Source organism: Gorilla gorilla, chromosome 1 (genome assembly GCF_029281585.2).
Source record: "Gorilla gorilla gorilla isolate KB3781 chromosome 1, NHGRI_mGorGor1-v2.1_pri, whole genome shotgun sequence".
NCBI classification, from domain to species: domain Eukaryota; kingdom Metazoa; phylum Chordata; class Mammalia; order Primates; family Hominidae; genus Gorilla; species Gorilla gorilla.
Genome location: NC_073224.2, coordinates 223,588,649 through 223,609,633, shown reverse-complemented (window position 1 = coordinate 223,609,633; position 20,985 = coordinate 223,588,649). Strand labels below are relative to the sequence as shown.

Below are 20,985 nucleotides of genomic sequence, written 5' to 3'. Positions count from 1 at the left end.
GTTCACACTATTCTCCCGCCTCAGCCTCCTGAGTAGCTGGGACTACAGGTGCCCACCACCACGGCCAGCTAATTTTTTGTATTCTTGGTAGAGATGGGGTTTCACTGTGTTAGCCAGGATGGTCTGGATCTCCTGACCTCCTGATCCACCCGCCTCGGCCTCCCAAATTGCTGGGATTACAGACGTGAGCCACCGCACCCGGCCAACAATTTTTTTTTTTTTTTTTTTAACGAACAGAGCATCAGTGAATGATAGTGCAAGTTTAAGACACCTAATAGACAAGTTAAAGGAGTCCTCCAGGCAGAAGGAAACTGACACCAGATGAAAATCTGGATGAAAAAATAAAAGACACTAGAAATGACATCTACAAAGGCAAATATATAATTTTAACATCTGACTGTTTAGCCGGGCACGATGGCTCACGCCTGGAATCCCGGCACTTTGGGAGGCCGAGGAAGGTGGATCACTTGAGGTCAGGAGTTCGAGACCAGCCTGGCCAATATGGTGAACCTTCCTCTCTATGAAAAATTCAAAAATTAGTCAGATATGGTGGCCCAAGCGTGTAATCTCTGCTACTCAGGAGTCTGAGTCAGGAGAATGAGTCGAGCCCAGAAAGCAGAGGTTTCAGTAAGCCAAGACTGTGCCACTGCCCTCCAGCCTGTCCAATAGAGTAAGACTCCTCTTAAAAACACCACCACCAACAACAAAAAAACAAAAACAAACAAACAAAAACACATCTGACTCTTGAAAGTAACAGAGATGGAGTGTAAGGTTTATAACAGGTGTAAAGTAAAAAGCATGACAATAGCATAAAGGCAGGGAGAGGAGTCATGTGAAGAGGTATGATGCCACTTCAAGGCAGACTGTGATGGGTTAATTTTTGTGGAAAGCAAGGCAGAATTTTTGAAGTTTGCTTCTTCAAATACTTTGTTTCCCGTATATACAAGCTAGTTTGTGCTGCAGAGATCTTATTTTCTAGGAGGCTGGGAGGGGGACCTTCTGCTGTCTGTCCTCATGGGATGCACAAGACACAAGGAAGCAGTCTTTCACTTTTAAATACAGTGATAGGTTTGAGGAGAGAGATACAGCTGCAACTTTTTTTAAAAAATGAGATGGGATTCTCACTGGTCTTGAACTTCTGAGCTCCGTGGAGGCTTCCCCTACGTCGGCCTATCAAAGTGTTGGGATTAATAGGCGTGAGGCACTGCGACTTGTCACAACCACCAACATTTAAAATCACTTCCCTGGGTGGTCTCAAACCACCAACCTTATGGTTAACAGCCGAACACGCTGACCGATTGCGCCACAGAGACAATCTCAATCGCTTGCTTTCATCTCTATATAGATTAAGCAATCACTAAACCCTAGGAGTTGCCATTCGCTTTCTGCGGGACAACTATGCAGACTACAAAGCTTCAGAAAACCGGACAGGCTGAGTAGACTAGTCGTGTTGTTACACGTTAGAAACGCGTGCATTGCGTGACTCTGAAGCCAGAAGGGCGGCCGAATGGCCTTCACCCTGCGTTCACCCACGCCTGCTTCAGAAGCCAGTGCCTCTGGAAATGCCTGGATCTGCGACCCCAGCCTGAGCCAAGTGGGGCCCAAGGGAAGCTGAACTCCCCGACGGTTCTCAGGGTAGCTCTTTCTGTTCTTTTGCGCCGCCTTCAGGCAATCATCTGCTCCGCTTGCTCTCCCTTCACTCAACTCGGCTTCAGTAGATGGGGTCGGTGGGGCGGGAGCGGGAAAGAGGCAGGGGAGTCAAAAGGGAAAATGTGAAAAGGAGGAGGGAGAAGCAGGGGAGACCAGGACTAGACAATGGGACAGCCCAGGATGCCCGTGCAGAGGGCACCGGCTGGATGCAGAGAAGATGGGACATGTATCAGAATCGAGAGGGGGAAATGGGGAGAAGATGTGAGAGAAAAATCACAAGAACCTGTAGCTGCCCAAGAATCAAGAAGTAAAAATCGCATAATGTTTTTACGTTAATAAAAAAAATCGGGGGGACCAGGGGCGGTGGCTCACGCCTGTAATTCCAGCACTTTGGGAGGCCGAGGTGGGTGGATCACTCACTTGAAGTCAGGAGTTCGAGACCAGCCGGGCCAACATGGTGAAAGCTCGTCTCTACTACAAATACAAAAATTAGCTGGGCGTGGTGGTGCACGTTTGTAGTCTCAGCTACTGAGGAGGCTGAGGCAGGAGAATCGCTTGAACCTAAGGGGCGGAGGTAGCAGTGAGCCGAGATCGTGCCGCTGCCCTCCAGCCTGGGCGACAAAGCGAAATCCTGTCTCTCAAAAAATATATAAATAAATAATAGAGGGGTGGGAAAGCAAAACGACGGGCAGTAGGTGTGGGGCGCCTTGGGATTCTCTAGTGGTTAGTAGTCTGCGTTGTGCCTGCAGCAACCTCTGTTCTAATCCGAATCCTGGTACAGTCAGACTCTATCTTGGACCCACAGGGGCGAACCCAAGTGTCTTTTGGTTTGCTTTTGATTCCTGCAGCAGCTGCGGCCTTTATCTGCAGCCAGAAAGCCGGAAAGCAGGGTTTACCCCTGGCCCCACAGCGCCATACTGTCTGGGGAAAAGAAGGAAACCCAAGAGTACACAAACAGTGGCCCAAAGAGAAACCTTCGAAGTGCTCTATGCCTCACCGTTTAAAAGAAAATATCAAGCAACTCTCAATCTAGCTGGTCTGTACCTTCCACGAATGAAATAATGTATTTATTGCAGTCTTTCTGGTTGAGATATTTCAAATATTTGGTGGAGCTTTTAATGAGAGAGACACTCTCGAGTGTGGAAGAAATAAAAGAGGGGATGTGAAGATGAGGCGACTTTAGGACAGAAAAGAAAAAGAGACAAGGAAGCCATGTAAACGTTTTCGGGTGGGCGTGAGGCGATGTCAGTCTTAAACCCCGTTGTGTCAGGTAAAGAGCGCAGCCTCTTCTAGCACAAACACCGTTTCCCACATGGAGGAAATCACAGGGATCAGCAACTCTAGAGTACGATGAAGAAGCTTCACTCTGGGAGAACCGCCTTCGTGACCACGGTCTATCCCCTGCCAGGTAAGTGGAAATGAGCACATGGCCTGCAGGGACAGCACAGCCTCCTCGCCCTGGCCGGTCGCTCAGGATCACCACCCTCCCCACTGCGGCCCCTCGCCAGTCTTCCAAACCACTCTCCACCAAAGATTCCACCGACAGTCACCCCACAAGACAACCCAGGCAGCCTCTCAGCAGCGGCTCCTGCCCCGCAGCCACCGCGCCCTCTCACCCCCGCGGTTCTGCCCGCCGCCTCTGCCGAGTCTGCGCCCTTCACCTCCCTGGCTTCCTCTCTCCCCTGAGCTTACAGTGGACTCGGGGTTCTTCCGAACCCCTCTTGGGAGTACTGAATGGAAAAGGGGGAGCGTGCGCAAGTGCTTGGTAGAGTGTAGACATCGTGGGATTTGACTGTGGGACCATCGCTTCGACGTCCTAGTGCTGATTTTTCCACCTGCCTTCTGCTTAGGGCACCGGCAGCAGTTTTCCATCTGTGCCTACTCCACCTGCTGTCCTTGTTGGGTCAGCGAACATCGCCTCCCTCTACCGCTCAATCAGCAAACGGGACCGCCCTCGAGGACCTCACCCGCCGCTTACCCCCCTAACAAATTCGCGGGCTTCGCCTCCGGTCGCCTCTTCCCAAGGCCTAACGAGCGCCTTCCCTGGCAACGGAGGTGAGGAGGCTCCGCTGACTGACTGGTGCTGGTGTCCGGGGCTGCCACAAACGCCACGACTTGGCTTGGCCTCTCTCTTAGTTATTCGCAGCTCAGCGCGATAGGCGCCTCCGGGGTGGCGACGGGAAAGAGTGTGGGCTTATTGGGTGCAGCTCCATGGGGGCTGGCATCTCTGCCCGGCTGTGTACACCTGAGCGAGACGCTCAGTCGCTCTCTAAAGCTGCTTCCGCGGATGACGGACACGGAGAGAAATAGGAGCGGTGGGTCGTGAGAGGTGGTCCACCAGCACTTGCCCTCCTTCGCCCGGCTTTGCCCCTCGCTGCGGAGACTCTTCTGCCTCTGGCCCTTGGAGCAGGCCGGCTGACAGCGTAGTGAAGGAAGATTCCTGCGGGAGAGCGGCCAGTGTAAAACAATTCCCTGACCGGGAATCGAACCCGGGCCGCGGCGGTGAAAGCGCCGAATCCTAGCCACTAGACCACCAGGGACACACAAGAGGGAGCTTTCTCTCCCTTCTTCCGTCAGAAGCGACAGCTTCCCTGAGCTCTGGGAGGACTTGGGCCTAGTGAGGGTCGCTCTTTGCTCCTGGAGTCTCTCACAAGGCCATTCCCTCCCTCCTTTCTTCAAAAAAAGAGCCTGCAGGCGACACACCGAGGGCTCCGCGAGGGACACCAAGGCCACGAGTCCCGAGTCCTGGAGCGAGTTGCAGCGACCCGGCCGCAGCTCACCACTGGACTAGAGATGCGCCTTTGCGAGGTGGCAGCAAGTGACCAGCCGGTCGTGGGTCGCCAGGTCCGGAGCCGCGCACCAGGTTGCCTGGAGGAGGCGGGAGCGCGGAGGCGCCCAGGGTGAGACGGGGGCACCCTCTGTATCATAAAGGACCCAGACGCCAGCACCCTCAACATCATAAGGAATCCGACGGATGCGGAAACCGAGACGGGCTGGATGGGAAACTCTTTCCACGAAGGCTCCTGGGCCCTCAGCTGGACTCCGACCTTCCCCTGCAACCTGTGACACCTGCCATATTCCCATCTTAGGCGATGGCAACGCCACCCTTCCGTTTGCTCCGGGCAAAACTTCGAGACTTCCCTCTGACGCTGGAGTTTTTTCCTCAGATCCAAGAGCCAACTGGTCATCAATTTGTGATTTCCCATCGGCTAAGTGCGTGGGCATTGAGCTACACGCGAGTCTCTCCACCTCTGCGGAATGGCTACTTCGGGGTAGGGGAGGGGCCCTGCCGTGTGTTGTAAGGTGTTTAGCAGCAGCCGTCGCCTCCGCTGACTCGATACATGCCAGGGGGTTAACATTCTCCCTCCCCGCTTCCCCCACTCGTGACCTAGTGTCCCAGCCGGGATGGGAGAGGTGTGTAAGGGCGAAGTTGCCCCCTCTTGAGAACCACTGATGCGCGTTGTCCTGCTCTGAGCTTGTGCAGAGGACTCTCCAGATGAAGGCTCAGGGGTCCATCCAGCTTGAGACCCCCTCGCTCCCCCGCACAGTTGGACCTTAGGATTGGAGGTTTTTAACATCTCTACGTCACGAGATTCGAAACCTTTAGGTCTTTTCTTCCGTTCTGTCCTCCAAATCAGCCTCTTCCGAGGCTGTTCACCAGGGCCAGCCAGGCAGAGGGCTGGGTTCTCTCAACAAGCCTCCTCTTGGCCCTCCTGGAGCTTCAGGCCTCTTTCGGTTGCAGAGAAGCTTTATGGGCCACTTCCTTCGGTATCCCCGGGGGCAGGTGCGCGGTGCCTCTGGAAAAAGAGGGTTTGACCGCGGTTCTCGACCCCCGGCGCCCAACTTCCACCTCGCTGCGCGCGCTCTTCCAGGCTCCTGCTGGTCCCACTCGCTGGGAGTTAGGTGTCGGGTCAGCCTGAGTTCCCGAGATGCCCAGGTGCGGAAGGACACGTAGGGGAAACCAGCTGCTCACTTTGGTCTTGTCCCCAACGGACCCCTTTCTGCCGGGAAAGAAAGGCGGCGAGTCCTGTCCTGTTGGGTAGGTGGAAGAGAGATCAAAGGGAAGACAAGAAAAATCCTGGGAGGTTTCCGGATCTAAAGTTACCATGAAGTCGACCTAACCTCCTCTGGAGGTCCTCACAGTCCTCCCGTGGCTGGCAATGGTGAATCAAGTTTCTGTCTCCAGTTTGCCAAGGCGCCGACACAATGGGCCTGTCCACTATCTTCCTTCATATACACAAAATGTCAGCTCTTCCTGTTTCTGACTGGCAATATCCCGCCTGATGACCAGCTTAGCAAATTAGAGACCCTCCATGGGACTTCATCTCTGTCTTAGTTCGGGCTTCTATAACAACGTGCCATAAACTGGGTGGCTGATTCACAACAGAAATTGATTTCTCACAGTTCTGGAGGTTGGAAGTCTGAGATCAAGGTGCCGACATGGTAGGGTTATGGTGAGGACTTTTGGTCTGGTTATAGACCGCCACCTTCTCACTGTATCCTCAGGGGGCAGAAAGAGGGCGAGAGAGCTCCCCAGGGTCCCTTTTATAAGGACATTAGTCCCATTCAGACTAATGGGACTAAATCCAGACACTGTGCTGAGTGTTGTGGATTTTTTGCATGTTCATCCTCCCCACAGGCAACTGGAGATGTATTGTCCCCAGAGGGTACAATAGAGAATCTTCCGTCACAAGTCAGCAACCAGCATATGTGAGTGACAGCATGTGTCCCACTCAGAAATGAGAGTGTATTAGTCTGTTTTCATGCTGCTGACAAATACATCACAGAGTCCAGGACCAAAAAGAGGTTTAATTGGACTTACATTTCCATATGACTGGGGAGGCCTCAGAATCATGGCGGGAGGCAAAAGGCACTTCTCACAAGGCAGCAGCAAGAGAAAATGAGGAAGAAGCCAAAGCAGAAACCCCTGAGAAACCCATCAGATAGTGAGACTTACTCGCTATCAGGAGAATAGCACAGGAAAGACCCGCCCCCATGATTCAATTACCTGCTCCTAAGTTCCTCCCACAACACATGGGAATTCTGGGAGATACAATTCAAGTTGAGATTTGGGTGAGGGCACGGCCAAACCATATCAGAAAGGAATGAAGTGACAGCATATCCTGATGTGTGTGATGGTTTCATGAGTTATTAGCTATTTCAAAATTTATTGCAATGTGTGAGAAAGAACAAGGACTTGTACTATCTGACTTTAAGGCTTACTATAAGCTATTAGAGACAAGGCATCAGGAGTGACAAACAGATAAACAGCCTGAGTTAAAAGAGCTGAAATTGATCCACAGCTATACGGTCAATAAATGGGTTTTCAATAAAAGCAGTTCAATAAAAGAAAATAAATCATTTCAATTAATGAACTTCTATATGGAGGTGGGGGAGACCAACAATGTTATTCTCCCTCACACTACACACAAAAAGTAATTTCAGGTGCATTACACACCAAAATTGAAAAGTTAAAGATATAAAGCTTTTCAAGGATACTTTGACTTGTTGGCAGGCAAAGGTTAGCCTACCAACAAGCAGGACACAGAAAAAATGCATATATGAGGAAGACATGATAAATGAGACTTCATCAACATTAGCCACACCTTCTCATCAAAAGATACCACTGAGAAAGTGAAAAGGCAAGCAAGACACAGAGAGAAAATAGTCACAAAACGTATCTGACCTCCACACCCTGCAATTGTAATTATAGCAGTCTGATACACTGCACCCAGTTTCTGCTGGAGTATTTTCTTGGTGTCTCTAATGAGTAAGAGAGGGCCCCATGGGATATTCCTTCAGTTTCCAGATGAACAGTGGGAAAGACTCCACATTGACCAACCTCGGGGGCCTGAAAACCCAGGTCCTCAAGGAGGGTAGAGTATACCTGGACCCTGACCCAGACCCCTGGATGGGCTGTGCCAAGAGACCCAGCAAGGGAAGGGATTTCCTCCTGCCTCAGGTTCTCTGTTCTTCTGTGGTTAGACCACCTGAACCCAACTCCCTCCCCAAGCACTAGAGATGGGCTTTTCCAAGGGCTGGGGATCTTGCTGTCCTGAGGACAGCTGAGCAAGGGGGTCGAGGAGGAGCTTGGGTTGTGGAGGAGAGGAAACCGGGTAAGATGCGTGAAGCAGTTGGCTATACCAGGCACAGAGATGACCCGCTGGGACCCAAGAGCCTGCATGTGAAGCCAGGCCTTGGGCCACCTTGTCTGTCAAGGGGGTGCCTACTTCCATGGTGTCTTCAAAGGGACTGTGGAAAGATAGGCCTTCAGCCCACACCTCTGCATGCTTTTCCACCACAGCATGCCCTGTGGCCTTTATCCTGCTGGTGTGGAACAGTCAGACCCCTGCAGGGCTGCAGAGCCTCTGTACTGAGCGGCATCCCAGCCTGAGTGCCAGAGCTCAGAGGGCAGGCCCCCGAGCAAGCAGAGAGGAGGGCACCTTTTGGACAGAACGTGTGGGACAAGAGCGATGGCTCATCCGTTCAGGTTCCTCACAAAATGAGAGTCAGGAAGATCAGGGCGCCGGCCTGATTTCCCAGGCTGAAAGCAGACCACCAGAGGGAGAGCAGCACCTGGTCCAATGAGGTAGAAGACGGAAGACCACAGTGTACTCCTGCTCTCAACCTCACCCCCTCCCACCCACATCCTCCACACTCCCTGACTACCTTCCTCAACATCCCTTGTAGCCTGTACTACATATGCAGAATCTGATATAATATTGATAGGTTGGTCAAAATCTTGTAACACTGTAATGACTGCAACCAACTCTGCTCTTTGAGCCGATTGATACGGAGTTTTGATTACTCGTTCTTTCGGCCCTGTGTAAGCCGCTTTTCCATTGCTGGAACCATCTGTAAATACTGTTAGAGCATTTTCTAAAGGTTCACGTCTGGTAATTTTAGGTAGAATCCAAGTAGTCAATTTTAAGAACTGGAAGATTTTTGTTTTTGGGTAATGGTTATCAATAATTCCCACAAAATTAGCAAGACCAATCTGCCATGCACCAGAATTGATAAAGGCTTGTCTAACTTGTTCCTTGGTTAAAGGGACAACTATTTTGTCTGAGTCATTTCCACATAATTTTATTATTCATAAGCTTGTCTGCCCAATTAATGTAGCTATTTGATCCAAGTACAATGTAAAAGTCTTAACTGTACTGTGAGGAAGGAATGACCACTCCACAAGATCAGTATTTTGAATAATGATGCCTGTTGGAGAATGTGCAGTGGCAAAAATCAAAAGTTGGAGTGGGGCTAAGGGATCTATTCTATTTATTTGCGCTGACTGAATTTTTTCTTCCACTAATTTAATTTCTTTTGTTGCCTCTGGGGTTAACATTCTTTTCCTATTTGAGTATGAGTCTCCTCTTAAGATAGAGAACAAATTTGACATGGTATAAGTAGGAATGCCTAGAGTTGGCCGAATCCAATTAATATCTCCCAGCAATTTTTGAAAATCATTTAGTGTTTTTATTGTGTCTTTTCTTATTTCTATTTTTTGTGGCTTAATTTTTCTATTTTCTATCTGCATCCCTAAATAATGAAAAGGAGTAGAGGTTTGGATCTTATCAGATGCTATTGCCAGTCCTGCGTTGGCAACCTCTGCTTGCAGAAATGTATAACAGTCAATTAATTTATCTTTCGTTTCTGCAGCACATAAAATATCATCAATATAATGAATAATATAACAGTCTGAAAACTTGTCTCTAACTGGTTGAAGAGCTCGACCTACAAAAGTCTGACAAATAGTTGGACTATTAAGCATTCCCTGAGGTAGCACTTTCCACTGAAACCTGGTGGCTGGTTCTTTATTATTTATGGCTGGTATAGTAAAGGCAAATTTTTCGCCATCCTGCTCCGCCAGAGGGATGGTAAAAAAGCAATCTTTTAGATCGATTATAATTAAAGGCCAATCTTTTGGGATCATGGCCGGAGAGGGCAACCCAGGTTGGAGAGGACCCATGGGTTGAATTACGGCGTTTACGGCCCTTAAGTCAGTTAACATACGCCATTTGCCTGATTTCTTCTGAATTACAAACACAGGAGAATTCCAAGGTGAGAATGAAGGCTCAATATGACCCTTTTCTAACTGTTCATTTGCTAATAAATGTAAAGCCTCCAGTTTTTGTTTTGGTAGCGGCCACTGATTTACCCACACTGGTTTTTCTGTTTTCCAAGTTAATGGTATGGGCTTAGGAGGCTCTACAGTGGCCGCCCCTAAAAAGGATACCCTATTCCTTCTCTTTCTTGATTTATTTTAGCCTCAACTGGAACTTTAATGCCATCTTCATTTTTTCCTAGTCCCTTTCCTGGTATATATCCCATCTTGGTCATGATTTTTTGACTCGTGGGGCTATATAATGGAGCGGGCATGGTGATTTCCGCACTCCATTGTTGTAATAAATCTCGACCCCACAGATTAAGAGGAATTGAAGTAATCATTGGCTGAACAGTACTTTCTTGATTATCTGGCCCTAAGCAATGTAAAATATCAGTACTTTGATACACTTCTGAGGCTGTGCCTATGCTGACAAGTCCTGTAACAGCCTTTTGTTTAGGCCAATTTTTTGGCCACTGATTTAAAGCAATGATAGAGACATCTGCTCCAGTGTCTACCAACCCTTCAAATTGTTTCTTGAATAATGGCCTTACACACAGGTCTGTTCTCTGAGACCTGACTCGCCCAATATGCAGCCTTTCTTGTCGGATCAGTGCTTCCAAGCCCTCCTATTCTTTTTATTTCACTATTTCCACCCTTAATATATGGCAGGAGTAATAATTGAGCAATCCTGTCTCCTGGACTGGCACTCCAAGGAATTGAAGAGCTAATAACCAATTGAATTTCGCCTTTATAGTCTGAATCAACCACGCCAGTATGAATTTGAACTCCTTTTAGATTTAGACTTGATCTTTCCAAGATTAGTCCTACAGTCCCCTCAGGCAGGGGGCCATATACCCCTGTGGGGATTTTTTGTGGGGGCTCCCCTGGAAGCAGAGAGACTGCTTGTAGAGTACATAAATCTACTGCTGCACTGCCGCTTGTGGTGGGGGACAATTGTGGTATTGTGGTAACTGGCTTATTCCCTGAAACACTTGGGACAGTGGGGGTTGTTGTCCCTGAAAACCCTGAGGAACAAATGGCTGAATTGGGAATGCCCCAGTTTGTTGTGGGGCCTGAGGCTGGCCCCTTTGCTCATTTCCCGACAATGGTTGCCCATTTTTATTAAATTTAGAACGACATTGACTAGCCCAATGTTTTCCTTTTTTACATCTTGGACATAAGTCAGGTGGCTCTCTACCTGTTGTAGTTGCTTGAATAGTTATATTCTGTTTATTTAAGACTGGGCAATTCTTTTTTAAGTGACTAATTTGGCCACAATTATAACATTTTCCTCCAAATGTTCTAACTTGTCCTCCTAAAACAACTCCTGGTATTGCTTGAACCATAAGCATAGCTTTATGCATAGCTCCTCCGATTCCATCACAGGCTTTTACATATTCTGAGATTACATCTGATCCTGCAGGAACCTTTCCTTTTAATGGCTTAATGGCTGATTGACACTCAGGATTGGCGTTTTCATATGCCATCAACTCCACTATGACCTTGCGGGCTTTTTCATCGGCAATTGACTTTTGAGCAACATCTTGGAGCCTTGCCACAAAATCAGGGTAGGGCTCTTTTGAACCTTGTCTTACTGTATTAAATGAGGGGCAGGTGCTTCCTGGGTCTTGGATTTTTTCCCAGGCTCTAAGGCAGATAGCTCTAACTTGCTCAATGGCCTCATTTTGCATTAATGCTTGTTGACTAATAGTACTCCAATTTTGACCTGTTCCTAATAGTTGATCTGCATCTATGTTAACTGGAGGATTGGCAGCCCTATTTCTTCGGACCTGTTCTTGTACCCCATCAATCCACCAAGTCTTAAATTGTAAAAATTGAGAGGGTGAGAGAGACGATTTTGCCAGAATCTCCCAATCATAAGGAATGAGTCTATGTCCATGGGCAATGGAATCTAATAATGTCCTCATATAAGGGGAGTTGGGTCCATACTGTTTTACTCCCTCTTTCATATCTTTTAGCATTTTTATCAAAAAAGACTTGTATCTGGCCTCAACTGTGAGAGGCTCTCCCTCTTGGACTCCTTCTCCAGGTGGCATCGGTTCTAACGTTACTGGGAATTGCCACGCCTCAGTATCTCCTTCCTTTCTTGATTTATCAATAATTTCATGTAATTCACTACCCTGTCTACTAGGTGGTGCCGTAGGATTAAGTCTCCTAGTGGGCGGCTGAGGGTATGGCGCCCTGCCCTGTGGTGCTGGGGGCATTCCTGGATATCCATACTGACTTTCTGGGGGTGGCCGATACTGAAGTTCAGCTGGTGGCCGGTATTGATAAGTTACTGGCGGTTGGGTCTTATTTTCTTTAACCTGCGTTTGAGGTTGTAATGTTACAGGCACCTGACCTGCTGGAAGAGGACTTGGCCCTTGTGGTTTAGACTCTGATGGCCCCACTAATTCTGGACCTTTTCCTTCTAATTTTAACGTTTCAGGATATATCACCTCCTGTAATTGATTATAGTCAACATTTTGCGTTGACTGAGCCATTACCGGCTCTGCTACATATTCGCAATGTAAACTTTCCATTTCTTTCTGGGATTTTTTCCTTGTCTTTTCATTACAATCTATTAAACAGCTTCCAGGGGCGTCAGAAACTGAAACGCTTTCTTCTTCTGTTTGAAATGGTTCTAAAGCTGCTTTAATAATGGCCCAATCATTCCATACTGTAAGTGGAATGATATTACCCTTCCTACCTGCTTCTTTTAGTTCCTTACCAATTCTTTTCCAATCTTTTAGATCTAAAGTTCCTTGTTCTGGAAACCATGGGCAAAATTGTTCTATTATTTGAAATAGCTTGATTAGATTTTTTGTAGATACTTTAACTCCCCCTCTTTTTAAAAGAATTTTAATAAAGCTGAGATAAGAGGCATATTTACTTTTAATTTTACTTTTAGTTTGCCCCATTATCACCCTAGCTTCTTCTGAGCGCACAAGCTTACCGTAAGGCTGACTGTAGATGTACTCGGGATCTCTCGTCGACTTGTCCTCAATGACCACGCTCGAGCGTACCTTCACCCTAGAGAAAAGCCTCCACGTTGGGCACCAGATGTAGGGGTGGGTTGCCCCTACACACCTGTGGGTCTTTCTCGTAAGGTGGAACGAGAGACTTAGGAAAGAAAAAGACACGGAGACAAAGTATAGAGAAAGAAATAAGGGGACCCGGGGAACCAGCGTTCAGCATATGGAGGATCCCGCCAGCCTCTGAGTTCCCTTAGTATTTATTGATCATTCGTGGGTGTTTCTCAAAGGGGGGTTGTGTCAGGGTCACAAGACAATAGTGGGGAGAGGGTCAGCAGACAAACACGTGAACAAAGGTCTTTGCATCATAGACAATGTAAAGGATTAAGTGCTGTGATTTTAGATATGCATACACATAAACATCTCAATGCTTTACAAAGCAGTATTGCTGCCCGCAGGTCCCACCTCCAGCCCTAAGGCAGTTTTTCCCTATCTCAGTAGATGGAGCATACAATCGGGTTTTATACCGAGACATTCCATTGCCCAGGGACAGGCAGGAGACAGATGCCTTCCTCCTGTCTCAACTGCAAGAGGCATGCCTTCTTCTTATACTAATCCTCCTCAGCACAGACCCTTTATGGGTGTCGGGCTGGGGGACGGTCAGGTCTTTCCCTTCCCACGAGGCCATATTTCAGACTGTCACATGGGGAGAAACCTTGGACAATACCTGGCTTTCCTAGGCAGAGGTCCCTGCGGCCTTCCGCAGGGTTTGTGTCCCTGGGTACTTGAGATTAGGGAGTGGTGATGACTCTTAAGGAGCATGCTGCCTTCAGGCATCTGTTTAACAAAGCACATCTTGCACAGCCCTTAATCCATTTAACTCTGAGTTGACACAGCACATGTTTCGGAGAGCACCGGGTTGGGGGTAAGGTTATAGATGAACAGAATCTCAAGGCAGAAGAATTTTTCTTAGTACAGAACAAAATGGAGTCTCCTATGTCTACTTCTTTCTACACAGACACAGCAACAATCTGATCTCTCTTGCTTTTCCCCACATTTGGTAAAAAACATCTCATGTCTGTTTTATTTCCACATCCCTGAGACTGACAATGGGATGCCTATCAATTAATTCATTTAGAGAGCCATACACCCCAAGAAATAAATTATTTGTCCTCTGGAGCTTGTCACAGGGGGATTTTTAAAAAACCATTAAACAGAAAGACAACTGTGCATCTTAGAAAGATAAAAGGCCAATTCTTCCTCTCCGGCTGATAGGTTCTTAATAATAGTGATATCTACTAATAAGGTATTTTACATAGTGTAAAGCATGTTCACATACAAATTACTTAGCCTCTTTGAGCCTCAGTTTTCTTATATGTAAAACTGGATTAATAGTACATTTTGTGTTTAAAAAGATAATGTATATGAAGTGTTTACCATTTTTGCTTGGCATCTAGTTCAGTTCTCAGTAACTGATGTGGTGGTGGTGGTGGTCATAGTAGCAGTAAGATCCGTAGTAATAGTAGCAGCAGTTGTTTTAGAAATTAGTAACTGAGGCCAGGCAAAGTTAAAGGCTCTTTCATTAACATCCAGAGGGAAAGAAATGAAGCTGGTCTTCAGAGGCAGGCTATTTTCACTCTGTGTCCCAAATTTTTCCCCCTAGACCGTATTTATACTTCTGGGGCTCTCAGAAAATATTCTCAGCTATTCTGTTAGCTTGATCTCCTACCATCGGAGAGTGGGCTTCCTTCAAACAACCAAATTTCCAGGTATTTCTAAACTGCCCTTCCCCTACACCAGTCTTTGGTTCAGTATTTCAAGACCCCTAAGAGAAATGGTACATTTACGTGTAAATACAGGATAGTGAAGTATTTACAACAAGTGCTTTGGAGCCAGCAAATATGAATCAGAATCCAGCTTTCCTTTCCTACATACATGACACTGGGCAGCTAATTTCTAAGATTTTACTTCCTAATCTATGAAAGTGGAGTACTAGTACTTGCTATGTGCAACTGTGATGGTGGTTACATGAGGTAGCATCTAGAAACAGCTTGCACATTGCCAGACACCCAGTGGAAGGTCAATGAATGACTATTTGAGGGCTGACTATTACAGAAATGTTTATTCTTCTGAGTCCTGATTTCTACTCTCCTGGACTAAATAGGTTCACTGTTTTCCTCCCGGTTCAGTTTCCAGACACATCACAGAATTATAAGAATATTAAAAACTCAGGCTTATACCTACACAGGATTTTCTATAACCCTCTTTCTGCTTTGAGCTCCTAAAGCTATTTCATAGAAAAATGACCTTATTTTTAAATAGAGGGGGCAGCTGAAAATCAGTGAACGGACCTACCCTCTAATGATTTTTTTCTCAGACATAATTATAATAATTAGCATTATAAAGTGCTAATTATCTTTGGACACAGAGGACCTGCACACCAGAGACAGAGGTCCGCATTAAGTAAAGTGGATTTCACTTTCTTCAGTTGTGAGATTTCTCTTTTCTCTTCTTTGTAATGATGCAAAGATATATCGTCCACCAAGCCTCATTTAAAAACTTTTTCCAGATAAGGAAACTATCTCTTGGCCATCCACAGCCAGACTCCATATTGAGATTATGGATATTCAAAGAAATTGTCTTTCCCGTGTATATTGTCATGACTTTTTGTGAAATGTTCCTTTTATAGTTCCAGGCCAGCACCTAGAACCTGGCTAGAATAAAAAACTGCAGAAATCATGAGTTTCTTGTTTGGATGAAAGAGCACACCTGTTAACAAATGATAGATGGCTATCCTACTGTGAGTCCTGAAAACTGGTGGTGTGATTGTTGAATGGGTTAGGGGTATAGCAGAGAAACTCAGTGTGGGGTACATACAATTTCAGCTTGAATCACACTTCACAGATCCTGGGTTCCAACCATTTAAATTTACAAAGAAGAAACTAAGGCACAGAACTACTTGAGAAGAGAAGCAGAATTGAAAACTAGAGCTCCTGATTGTTCTCAAAATAATTTTTATCATACCGCATCGGGTTCTAAGTGAGAGGGCTTCTTATTTAGTAATGCCAAGGTCATGTGTTAACATGTAAAAAAAAATTAGACGAGGAATGGGGCATTGGGGTAAGATTATACAGAGTGTAAAGTTGGGCTTTCTCTTATCATCTGTTGTCAACAACAGGATGATTGTTACTGTTACCCAGTCCTTACCATCATTAACACAGAGATATTGGATATTGAGGAGAGACTTTAAAACAGAATATTAGTAATGCAGAGCTATAAAGAGCCACGATGATATTAATACAATCCTCCATACACATAGTGACCTGTCTGCAGCTCCAGCCTAGAGAAACCCAGTTATTCACTTGTAGGGGGCAGCCCCATTATCAGAAAGCGCTATTCAATTGGAAGTCCTCATCTGTGTTAGGTCAAAAATGACTTCCTCTAAATATCCATTCTGTGTATTGAAGTACAAATGAGTCCCACTTAAGAAAAAACAAAACAAACCAACTTTCAATGATTTAAAAATACTAACGTGACCCTCTTACGTTCACCTAAAGCTAGTGTTTCTCAAACATCAGCTGTATCAGAATCCCTGAAGGACTTGTTCAAACAAATTGCTGGTCTCTACTCTGAGTTTCTGATTCATTAAATGTGGGATGGTACCTGAGAATCTGCATTTCTAACACGTTCCCAGGTGACCCTGATGCCCTTGCTCTGAGAACCACTTTGAGATCCACATCTCTAAGCTAATCCACATCTCTAAGCTAAGGAATTTGATGGCATGAAACTTGGGGGCAGGCAAGAGGGCTTATAGAAGCAGAACAAAGTCAGCTAATGAAACTGTCACAGGTCTTGCAATGCAAGTATAGCTGGTGACCTTGCAGCTGCACTGAAGGGAAATCGGGAACTTAACAAAACTTGAATAATTAGAAATGGAAAGGGGGAAAGAGAAGGTAGTAAAGGCATTTGTTGTTTTTTCCTCTTATCTTTGCTAGGGGCTGACTGTGTTGAGAGAGTCTCCGGAACTCATTCCACGGGGCTCTGACTTTTCAGATCGTGTTACCAAGGATCTGCTAGGGCTCTATCTATGGCAGGTCTTGGAGTCAGCCAAGTACAGGAAAACTTGTCTTTTCCTTTTAACTTCTGCCTTATTACTACAAGTTGTGCAGCACACCATGCCTGGTTTTCATCAGCAATATTTCCTGAGGTTACAGAAAGATTTCTAATCCTGGGAGGAAACACTCCCTTGAAGCAAAAGTGTTCTCCCCCAAAAACTGCAAGGAGCTATCTTCTTGATAGCCAGGCAGATAATTCTCAGGTTTTGCCCCACAGAATCTCTATCTAAAATAGAGCAGTGGTCATGCCTAGTGAAAAGTTTGACGGCACTCCCCCAGTGTTGGGTTTCTTCAGAGCCCTATATATAGATATAACCAAATATCCTAAAAGACACTGCCCTTCATCATTCCATGCTGTTAGACATTTATAGGACCATGGATGGTGATCTCCTCCAGACAAAAATAAATGCTGGTGCAGAATAGGTAAGTGTATTACAATTTGAGTACATCAGCTTTTGGGCATTTTAAACCATGGGTCAGACATGTTAGAGCAAGAGGCCAGGTTGATAGCAAGAGGGAGTGTTTTTCTTTTAATTTGCCAATAGCAAAGTGATGTTTGCCACTGTCATTTCAGAGTGAGGTGGCAAATTGTTGTTGTTTGGTTTTGTGGGTTTTTGTTTGTTTGTTTGTTTGTTTGCTTGTTTTTGAGACAAGGTCTCACTGTCACCCAGGCTGGAGTGCAGTGGCATGATCAGGGTTTACTCCTGCCTTGATCTCATGAATTCAAGCAAACCTCCTTACTAATCCTCCCGAGTAGCTGAGACTAGAGGCACGTGACCCCACACCCTGGGGTGTGAACTGGGATTTGATGTTTTCAGTTGGCTCTCTAATGGAATAGGTTCCCTTACTCTTCTAGAATCAGATTGTCTTCATGATTATCATTCTTATGTGCATTATATTTCTACTACCCTGCTATTTTTTTTTGTATTTTTCTTTTTTCTTTTTATTATTTTCTTTGTGAGGCAGAGTCTCACTCTGTCTCCCAGGCTGTATTGCAGTGGCAGGATCTCAGCTCACTGCAACCTCCACCTCCTGGGTTCAAGCAATTCTTTTGCTTCAGCCTCCTGAGTAGCCACCTGGGTAATTTTTGTATTTTTAGTGGAGACAGGGTTTCACCATGTTGGCAGGCTGGACTCGAACTCCTGACCTCAAGTGATTCACCCGCCTCAGCCTCCCAAAGTGCTGGGATTACAGGCATGAACTACCACACCTGGCTCTCAAACCATTTTAGTTAAGCAAAGACAGATTTGTCTGGCTTTTTAGTACAATGCTGAATTATCCTCCAATCTATATTTTTAGGAAGGACCTGGGGAATGGCAACTTGGAGATATTTGGTGAAAATGTGAACCTTTCATGTTCTGCTTCAGTCCCTTTTTGAAAATCCTTCCAATTTACCTTTTGCAACCAGTTAGTGGCCTTCCCTTCTTCACCAGCATGTGAATTAATTGATAAAGATCAGAATATTTGGGCTCAAAGATTTCAACAGTTAAGTCAAAATTTCTGCCAAAGCCTACAGGATCTTGGAGCCTGCTTTAAAAACAGAAGAGTGAAAGGTATTTAACTTTAGATCAGGGAAGTCCTTTATAATATTCTTAATTCACGTTTTGGTGAAGTGGTATACACAACGGTAGGCTCCCCTCTTCCTGTGGGTTTGGGTTTTACCTTGAAAGGGGCTGTCAGAACAGAAGTTTCAGGGAGGGGGCCAGACCCCTGGGGACTTTCCTTAGGTGATGGTGATGGAAGAAGAGGCAAGGAAGGACAGGAAGGCTCAGGTAAGAAAGACTATGCAGGTGCAGAGGCAGGAGGAGAAGGAGCAGCTGGAGGTGAAAGAGACAAAGCCTCCTCAATATTTCTCAATTCAGAAAACATGACAGTTTACCTCCTTCAGCTTACTTCCTCAATGGAGGCAATTTTCTCAGTTCTTTTAGAAATTTTAGAAATTTAGACATTTCTAAGTCTCATTGGAAGTAAGTCTCCCATTTAATTTGTCTAGTTCTAAAACCAAATTTTTTTCTCTCTCTCTCTTTTTTTTTTTTGAGACAGGGTCACCCAGACTGGAGTGCAGTGGTGTGATCTCTGCTTACTGCACTCACCGCTTGCTGCATGACAGCCAATAAGTCGAGGGTTGAGGTGTAGGGGCAGGGAAGGTGACTTTATTCCAGAGAGCCACCAAACTGAACAGATGGTGAACTAATATCCTAAAGAACCATCTTAAATTAATATGATTTTCAGGCTCCTTGTACGTTAGGGAAGGGAGGAAGAAGGAGGCGCTTGAGGTGAAGAGGTCTGACAATGACAGACATGGGCTGCAGTGAGAGCCCAAGGGGATGGTGAAAATTGTTCATCCTTTGTCAGGTCACACTGCTCTTATAAATCTTCAGCATAACACTGTTACTTGTGTATACAACCTCTCTATCTTCTCAGGGGTTAGTTTGGGGAAGGGATTATTATCATCTGTGCTTTAAAGTTAAACTGTAAGCTAAATCCCTCCCATAGATAGCTTGGCCTATGTGCAGAAAGAAGAAAAAGCAGTTAGCCTGGAAGATGTCACCACAGGGTAGGAAGGGGTAGGAGCAAAATGCAGACAGTCATGCTAGGCCTCCTTTTCATTGCCATATATTTAATGTATTTGAACACACAATTTTAATTTTTTATACTTTATTTTTATTTATTTATTATTTTTTTGAGACAGAGTCTCACTCTGTTGCCCCCCCAGGCTGGAGTGCAATGGCGTGATCTTGGCTCACTGCGACCTCTGCCTCCTGAGTTCAAGCAATTCTCCTGCCTCAGCCTTCTGAGTAGCTGGGATTACAGGAGCCCCCCACCATGCCCGGCTAATTTTTGTATTTTTAGTAGAGACAGGGTTTCACCATGTTGGCCAGGCTGGTCTCAAACTCCTGACCTCGGACTCCCAAATTGCTGGGACTACAGGCATGAGCCACCATGCCCAGCATAACCAAGATTATTAAACCATTCTAATTTGTCAAAAGAGTCACACTGATTTTTAAAAAATAATGTAATGGGCCAGGTGCAGTGGCTCATGCCTGTAACCCCAGCACTTTGGGAAGCCATAGCAGGAGGATCATGAGGTCAGGAGTTCAAGACCAGCCTGACCAACATGGTGAAACCCCGTGTCTACTAAAAATACAAAAATTAGCCAGGTGTGGTGGTGTGCGCCTGTAATCCCAGCTACTCAGGAGGCTGAGACAGGAGGATTGCTTGAACCCGGGAAGCAGAGGTTGCAGTGAGGCGAGATTGCACCACTGCACTCGAGCTTAGGTGACAGAGTGAGACTACATCTCAAAATAAATAAATAAATAAATAAATAAATAAATAAATAAATAAATAATGTAATGAACATTTTCAGGTCTTTATATAATAAATATTACATTATTTAAATTGTTCAAAAGCATCAAAGATTCCTCTCTGCTATCAACTTCATTTCATTTATTTTATTGTACCAAACTACCAGGACCACTAATTTAATCTACAGCTAAATCTATTATTTTTTCATGTTAGAAATTCAACAAGAAAATTTTTCCCTAATGAAACCTCACATTTCAAGCATAAGGAGCCTGAGCAAGGTGGCTCACACCTGTAATCCCAGCACTTTGGGAGGCCGAGACAGGTGCATCACTTGAGGTCAGGGTTTGAGACTAGCCTGGCAAACATAATGAAACCCTGTCTCTACTAAAAATATAAAAATTAGCTGTGCGTGGTGGTGTGCACCTGTAATCCCAGCTACTCTAGAGGCTGAGGCAGGGAAATAGCTTCAACCTGGGAGGCAGAGCTTGCAGTGAGCTGACATGGCACCACTGCACTCTAGCCTGGGCTACACAGCAAGACTCTGTCTCAAAAATAAATAAATAGATAAATAAGCATAAGTAGTAAAAAAATAACATAAATTAAAAAATAAGGCACAGGGTCTTGCTGTGTTATCCAGGCTAGAGTGCAGCGGGGCAATCATAGCTGACCAGCTTGGAACTTCTGGGCTCAGGCAATCCTCCTGGCTCAGCTTTCCTTGTATTTTTTTAGAGATGAGGTCTTGCCCTGTTCCCCAGGCTGGTCTCCAACTGCTGGCCTAAAGCAATCCTTCCGCCTCAGCCTGTTGAGTTGCTGGGAGTACAGGTGCAAGACATGC

The 20,985-nt window shown here is 45.8% G+C and overlaps 1 protein-coding gene and 1 non-coding gene across 5 annotated transcripts in view; both read right to left on the bottom strand.

The window, feature by feature from the left end:
* The window catches only part of LOC115930164 (neuroblastoma breakpoint family member 9), a 469,129-nt gene that overhangs the window by 16,238 nt on the left and 431,906 nt on the right, over nt 1–20,985 (bottom strand). The gene's annotated exons all lie outside the window — the stretch shown is intronic.
* Nucleotides 4,119–4,190, bottom strand: TRNAE-UUC (transfer RNA glutamic acid (anticodon UUC)). The gene has a single exon. It is a non-coding gene; the product is annotated as a tRNA-Glu (tRNA).